Source organism: Mus musculus, chromosome 18 (assembly GCF_000001635.26).
Source record: "Mus musculus strain C57BL/6J chromosome 18, GRCm38.p6 C57BL/6J".
Lineage (NCBI taxonomy): Eukaryota > Metazoa > Chordata > Mammalia > Rodentia > Muridae > Mus > Mus musculus.
In genome coordinates, this window is record NC_000084.6 from 39,518,529 (window position 1) to 39,524,528 (window position 6,000).

At 44.7% G+C, this 6,000-nt stretch overlaps 1 protein-coding gene across 2 annotated transcripts in view; it reads right to left on the minus strand.

The window, feature by feature from the left end:
- The window catches only part of Nr3c1 (nuclear receptor subfamily 3, group C, member 1), a 108,877-nt gene extending 107,984 nt beyond the window's left edge, over positions 1-893 (minus strand). The window contains exon 1 of one of the 2 annotated variants that reach the window (NM_001361212.1): positions 635-893. The gene's annotated coding sequence lies outside the window, so the exon portion shown is untranslated. The remainder of the gene's footprint in view (positions 1-634) is intronic. The other variant, XM_006525662.2, reaches the window with a different exon arrangement.
- Positions 894-6,000: the final 5,107 nt, after the last annotated feature.

Consider the following 6,000-nt stretch of genomic DNA (forward strand, 5'->3'; position numbering starts at 1 on the left):
TTCTCTGCTTTAGTGCCTATGTTGCTGTTCTTCAAACTTTCATTGCCCCTGCACATCTCACAGCCTGGCACTTGATGTTCTTTGGGGTCCCTGGACAACTACACAGTCTGCTCCTTTATTTAGAGTTCTGCCCAATAGTTGCCTACCTACACAAGGCACCTCTATTCCTTTCTAGTTCTCTGCTGTGTTTTGGTTTTGTTCAAGGTACTTTTTACCTAACATGTCACATCACACACACACACACACATAAATACACATAGACACACACAGACATACACAGAGACACATACACAGGCATACACACACACACACACACACACACACACACACACACACACACACACGTATACATGCCTCATTAGTCCTTATTTTGTTTGCTGTTTTTATTGCCTATGGTAGCACTCACTACATACTTGCTGAATAAATGAAACTGAGATATTCAGAGCGGCACATTTCCTTTTAGATAAGCCGACAAAAAAAAAGTCTTCTTCACTTCTCAGTTTAAACTGTTCAGTGCGCATCAAAAATCTTGTGATAATTTTTTTCAGATGCTCTGACCTCTGTGTGACCCTCATCTAATTTTGTTGGAATCCACATTACCCAGCTGCAGAATGGGAATCAAAGTACCACTTACCTTCCTCCCAGACACTCTAACGAAGCAGGATCTGAAACATCTTCCTGGCTGAGAAGGCTGCAGATGATCAGGCTGCGATGGGAACCCCAGGAGGGTGGGAGCTGGGCTGCTCTCTTCTCCATTCTTACGCAGAGTAGCTCATGCACGATTTATCAGAGTTCATATCTGTGGGACCCACACTGCACCTGTCCCTGTACCAGTTGTCACGGAAGCCTGCCCTCCACTAGCCTAACCGCTCTCAGAGCAAAGAACCAAATCTGGCTTCGATGTGACGCAGGCTGCTTTTTCTAGAAGAAGCTAGATTCACACCTCGTTTGACGAGCAGGCTCCTACCGGCATGTTCTTTCCTTTGCGTACAAAGCAGAGAATTTCACACAAGAGACCATTTCAGACCAGAGGATTCTGTTTCTTGGGTCTAACTTTGTTCAGAGACCCTGACTAATACAGTGACTCCTCTTTGGGGGTGAATTTCTTGGTTCTGCTCAGAGATACTGATTCAGCAGATAGTCCCCAAGTCAGACCCAAATAGAAACCATAGCAAGAGGGTTAAAGTCAGGTGTTGCATCATGCACGAGAGGGATCAGCAGAGCAGATAACACACAGACATCCGCCCACCTCCCTTTTTCTTGTCTTAGTCTTCTGACCCACCCCCCAGTGACTCCCCAGTGCTCTTCAGACTCAGATATTCTAGGTCCTACTGGTCCTGAGAATACTGCTAACCCTCCAAAGTCTGACCATTTGGTATCAGAACATCTGTTTTCTCTTTCGTTCCACCATTTAGAGAAGCATGCTGTCATTTCCTCAGCAGAAGTGAGAGTGATCAGTGGCTACCCGTGGGTCTGTGCAGGCCCTAAAAAGAGCAAGAAGGAACCAAAACAGAGAGAGAGAGAGAGAGAGAGAGAGAGAGAGAGAGAGAGAGAGAGAGAGACATGGGGGTTGGGGGGGGGAGGACCGAGAGGGAAAGGGAGGAGAGAAGAGAGTTAGCCCCACAACTCTGCCCACTTCATGGAAGGAAATGAAAATGACTTCAGACAGTTGTACCATTGATTATAATTTTTGTTCATCACGCAGGTGCCAGTTTAATTTTTGTTTTGATTTTACACACTACCTTTAACTGGCACTTCCTCATTTGCCTGAAGAGAATCTACGCAAGGGTAGACAATTTAACTTACCAATTTGAAAATCAAGAAAATATTAGTATGTCTTTTGTTGCTTCTGACATAAGGTCCAAGTTAGTTCAGGGTCCTGGTCACCATATAGGCTGTGAACAGGTATGTCATTTTAAGCACACCTGTCACAGTTGAATAGTGAGCGATGAATTACATGGCCAAAACAGTAAGAGTACCAATGGCCTGCAGAAACGCCATGCCAACACAGCAGTGTGCAATGGCTTGGGCACTCAGAGCTGAGCCAATGCTCTTGGCTTCAGGGCCCCATCAGAAGGGTCTCACCCACTCTCTCCTGTTATACTAAATTCTAAACTCAGTAGAATCCTTCAGATAGACTGGTTTCTAGATCATTCTCTAGGCTGATTAAATGGTAGAGCTGTTAAAACAAACAAACAAACAAAAACACCCCAGTGCTTTACATAAAGCCTCTATGGGAACTCTATAGAAAGGTGTAACTGGTGGAGACAAAGTAACTGCTGTGTCAAATCATTTCCATGGTGTCAAGCATCATTTTCTGGTACATGTGCAACTGTTTTCAAGAGTTTACTATGAAATAAAAGGTTATCAGGATCAAGTGGGGATTGTTGCTTGAGAAATGGAGATTACTTGCAAGTTAGGAAGAACAGAAGAGTGTGACTTTAAGAAAGCAGATGCTATGTTTGCTGACAGATTATTGGCAAAGTCCTTGCCCATATCATGAGGCTCTGCTGAACAGAACTTTTTTAGACTTTAATGTTAACATCCTAAAATGTTCCGTGTTGGTTTCTAGAAAGTAGACTTTTAGCAGTAGTCATTTTTGTTTTTCTGTGCTTGCTGGATAGAAAGATGAGAGGCCAGTTAACAGATTCTCTCCAGTGACTACAGACTGTCTATTTGACCTTGTTTGTTTGTTTGTTTTTTCCCCCTATCAGGGCAGTATATGGAAGGTGTATATTAATTCTGCCTCGGGCTTTATTTTCTTGCCATTATTTCCTCTTTGCTTTTGGTTCTTTTCAATTGCCTGACTTTCCACTTTCTGTTAGATGTGTTCCTCAGAGCTGCAGCAGACGGAGAAGAAATACAAGTTACATAAGTCTTAAAGCGATAAGTAGCTAAAGGCATCGTCCTGCACTTGTCTCTCCTCACTCTGCAGAACAATCCATTTAGACAGCTGTCCTCCCTCTCCATGCTCCAAAGTAGCTTAACTATTCCCTGAATCTGTGTCCATTGAACTTGAGTTTTCTTCGGAGGCTTTTTACGTTATGTGTTTTCTTGTTGACATTCTTTCTCTCAAAAAGAATGAATGCTAACTCTGACCTTAGCTTCTATTAATCATCGTCAGGGGAATGAACACCACAGCCTCCGTCTCAATGAATATCTTTCCTTGACAGTTCAAGGAGGCCTGATTAATCTCCTCAGATTCATCACGTTCTTCTACCCTGTCCAGTGACTGTGTCCTTGCATTTATTTTTCACTATCTAACCCATAATAATTATTTAGTGCTTGGCCATTTCATATCTTTTCTCATTCTCCCTCTCGCTTGATTGCCCCCTCCCCAGCTCTAGACTCTGCCCACATTTATCTTTCTCATATTTCATCTGTCAGTCTGATCATTCCTTCTCCTCATCTACGGTTCTCTACAGGCTTAAAGGTAACAACAGGCTTTCATATGCGCTGTTGGAAGCTATGTGAACTCCTGGGAACCATTGTAAAGGATGATCAAATAATTGCAACAGAAATCTACCTGTGACTGCAGCCCTAAACTCAGTCTGGGATGCCCACACTCCTGTCAAGAAGGCAGAACGGACTCCATGAGTCCCAGCTGCAGAGAACTTAGATTGACAAGTTGACCTGTAAATACAGCTGACCTGGGGTGGTGAAGGTAGAGAAATTTGTAATGAGCATTGGTAGTTCATTTAAATATAAGACAGGATGAAGATGATCAGACTTACTTGAGAATCAAGCCTATGGTAAGACCTATTATTTTTATAGTTTCTGATTGCTCAACTTAAATTCTTCCTTGAATGTATTAAAAACTAGCCTTAGGGACCAGACATGGCGGTGCACATCTTTAATCCTAGCACTGAAGAGGAAGAGGCAGGTAGATTTCTGTTTGAGGCCAACCTGGTCTATATAGAGTTCCAGGCCTTCTAGAACTAAATAGAAAGATCTTGCCTCAAAACCAACCAACCAACCAACAAACCAACCCACCCACTAATGGCTCTTCTTTGTCTTCCATCCAAACTGGTTTTTAGCAGAACCATTGGATTGGTTAACACCATGGGATTCAGCCAATGGGCGGTGCATGTGCCTCATCCCAGCCTGCTCGTCACAGTGCTGATTTAGCCCCCTAGGAATGTTGCTTCCCTGGCTTCTCTTGCACTTTGGCCTGTCTCCTGCCTCATGAGCCCAGTGGACCTCAGACTTCACCATGCTTCAGCATCACAGGAAGAGTTTGTTCCAAAGCATCCTGCAGGGCTCGTTCCTGGACCTCCACGTCAGTGTGGCTGGAATGAGGCCAGATACGTTACATTTTTTTAGTCTCCTGGAGATGCTGCTATGGTGGTCCAGGACTGTCATGTTCAGAATCATAAAAGAAGCTACGGCTTGTAGGTGTCCCCCTCTAGGTCCTCATCTCTTCCAATCATAGTGTGGGAGCCCCTTAGCCCCTTGGGACATTTCATTTTTCCATAAACACCACAACTTTAGGTTTTAGATATAATTTCTACACCAAAATCTGACATGTGCATCACTAAACTGACTGCCACTTCTGAACTTTAAAGTCACCTACCCAACTGGACACTTTTAACTTTCTGGATCCCAGCGGGCAACTCAGGATATCCCGCTTGCTCATCTCCACTTCTAACAAACATATAACCATGTTTCTCATGCTGCCTGTTTCACTTCCCTCCTGCATCCTTCCAATCATTTAGACTAAAGGTCTTAGAATTGCCCTGTTCCTCTGTTCTTATCTCCCACATTGGTGAATCCTGTCATCTCTGACTTGAAGATAACACCCAGAACTATGACATGTTCCCTTCATTACTATTACCACGGCCAATCATTATCTCTTTCCTAGGCCACAGACATATAGTGTCAGCCATGCTCCTACCCACGTCCTTGAAAGTGTTCTGCTCCACTCTGTGGTCAGTGAGATGACCTAAAATTCATTCCGGGGTAAAAGGAGGCTTTGCACTTCTCACTTAGAGCCAAAGTCCTCATAAAAAAAGTCTGCCCACCTGGCCCTGCAAGGTCTGGACACCCTCCTCCTCCTCTGAGCCTCCCCTCACTCTGTGTCTGTCCCTGAGACTGTCCCCAGTTCCTTTGTCCACACAATCTCTCAGCCATCTTTTTATCTCTTACAATCACCTCCCATGCCTTTGCTTAAGCCCTGTGTCATCAGAGAGATTGTCCTACATAACGTTCTGTGCACACCACTGACGAGGTTCCTCTTATAGCCCTGTGAGCTCTTGCTCTGTTTCCTTACTCTGTTTTCTCTCCATAGACCTTACCTGAACGGTTAATGCTTTGTCAACATTATTTTACTTACTCTCCTCTGTCCTCCACACCTGCTAGAGCCCAAACTCTCAAGGGCAGGCTTTTTTTTTTTATCTGTGTTGTTGTGTGTACAACACCCAAAACAGTTCTGCTGTGTGGGTAGCTCAATGAGTGTGGTTGACTGAATGGATGAGCCCACTTGCTCCAGCCTCATTGGCACTAATGCTAAACAGCTGAGCTGATAACGCTGAGTGTCATTCAGGATAAGGGAGCAGAATGAAGCCAGGCCCCCACTGCCAAAGCAAAATAGAAAATAAGACAATAAGCAGTAAATCGGGGCAAAGGAGCTTTTTACTTGTTGTAGGATAATAAGGAATCAAGGTGCTGAACAGAAATCTGAGCCCAGCCAGGCTCAGTCCTCCCGCCTGGCTGAAAGAATAAGGAGCACATTAAACCATGCCAGGTGGACCTTTGCTGTGTTCAGGGCATTGGCAGAAGCATCGTGCTTCCCAGGGCTGGAGGATTTCCCGTTTGACTTTAGATAACTCCCACCGGCTTTCCTTCCTAGGCTCGTCCTTCCATCACTCAGTGATGGGCATGGTCATCTATGAAGACCTGCCATCTCGTTTGACTCTGAGGTCCAGACAGGCCAGGAAAACAGTACCGAGGAAACAGCATCAGAACTGCCGAGGCTGTCAGCCTTTGCTGGAGCTACCCGAC